The sequence below is a fragment of the Ursus arctos genome, unplaced genomic scaffold (genome assembly GCF_023065955.2).
Source record: "Ursus arctos isolate Adak ecotype North America unplaced genomic scaffold, UrsArc2.0 scaffold_12, whole genome shotgun sequence".
Taxonomy (NCBI): domain Eukaryota; kingdom Metazoa; phylum Chordata; class Mammalia; order Carnivora; family Ursidae; genus Ursus; species Ursus arctos.
The window spans coordinates 14,595,847-14,597,503 of record NW_026622786.1 but is presented as its reverse complement, the minus strand read 5'-3'; the positions used below and the strand labels follow the sequence as shown (position 1 = coordinate 14,597,503).

Sequence of the window (1,657 nt, the reverse complement as noted above, 5' to 3'; positions counted from 1 at the left end):
ATGGATGCTCAGGAAGATAATTTAAAAGACCCTAATTTTCCCCTATGGAAACTGAATTCTTGCACCAGCAGAAAATGAAAGCTAAGGAAGAACTGTAAACTATTAGAGCACTGAAGGCATACTGCAACATATATACACAGAGCCTCTTTGCAAATGGTGGAAGATTTATTGCTTTATCGCATTTAAGAAAGTTTCTACCAATCGCTAGCTGACTATGAAGCTTACCAAAGATTTTGTTGGCTCCACACAACAAAGAATATGGAATGTACAGAACTGATCAAAATAAGTAATCAAACAGCAAAATAACAAGCTTTTGGAAATGGGGGTGAAGGGTGAGTAGGGCTGATTTCTAGAGTTCCTAAATACTAGATTTTCCCTGGCCCTCTGCCTCCACCACCAGTGGTCACGGCCTGCCCGCTGGCTTCAGGAACTTAGGTGCTTCCCACATGTGTATCATGAAGCTGCTGTCCTGTGTGGTGGCACCAGATGGCACTAGGCCTGGGTGGCCTGGCACATGGCACGCGGCTGGTGGCGGCGTGGCAAGGCAGCCCAGATGATGTGTAGGCATGATTCATGGTGGGCACAGGCAGCTGGGTGCCAGGGAGGGGTGTGCCCTGGGGCATGAGCAGGCACAGCATGGTGACCTGCTGCTGCTGCCCACAATGCACAACGTGTAGGAGAACCTCACAGCCAAAGTGCTGGCCATGATGGCCGAGCACACAGCCTTCAAGTTGTGCTCAATGCAGACTTGTTTGTGCAGTTGGACAGCTGCTGGCCAAGGTGCACAATGTGTGACCCTGTGCATTGCAGCCACTGAGGCTTCTTTTCAGGCCAAGTCCATGTCAAGCCCAGTGGTGCTAGTGCGAGGCCACCTGGCTGCTCTGCGACTACTAGCTACCCTACACGCTGAGGGATGGCTATGTGCCCTCGGCCAACCTGATGCACTACTGCACGTCAGCCACACTTGTGCACATGACACAGTGACGAGGTGTTCCTGGGTGCCTGGCTGGTGTCTGTGGACATACAGCATGAGCACAACCCAGGCTTCAACACCAAGTACAATTACTGTGGCTGCAACAACCAGTACCTGGTGACACACAAGCACAGCCTAGAGGACATGCTGGAGAAGCACCACTCACTGATGCAAGAAGGCTACTTGTACAAGGAGGAGGTGCAGCTGTGGCTCTCCAACATCTATGACTGGTCCCCACCTCCCTCACAATGCTGTCAGAGGAAAGAGAGCACCCCTTGAGCTGCAGCCACTGACCTGCCATATGTCACAATGGTGCTGGAAGGAGACCAGGACGGATGCCTTGGGAGGTGGCCACCATAGCCAGAGTCATTTGTGGGCCTGTGGAGCAGCCGCTAAGGCGGCCTCCCACTGACCTTGTACGAGCAATGTGATAGGTTCTGGCTAGTTGTCCAGAATTAGTCCAGTCCTTAAGAGGACCTTGTTTATTCAGTGACCAGTGAGATTTTCAGGCAGATGCCAAGTAGTAGTGGATAGTGCCTAGGTCCCAGCTCCAGTGGGCACCAAGGGCTGTGCACCCCAGTGGCCAAAAAAGCATCTTGTTCTGGGTCTAGGAGACCCAGGGTGTTTGCCAGAGCAACACATTATGTCCAGGCAGAAATGTCCTGTCCCTGGATTTCAGCCAGC

At 52.1% G+C, this 1,657-nt stretch overlaps 1 pseudogene; it reads left to right on the top strand.

Moving 5' to 3' along the window:
- The first annotated feature begins 486 nt into the window (after nt 1-486).
- On the top strand, nt 487-1,252 carry LOC123000298 (beta-1,3-galactosyltransferase 6-like; annotated as a pseudogene).
- Nucleotides 1,253-1,657: the final 405 nt, after the last annotated feature.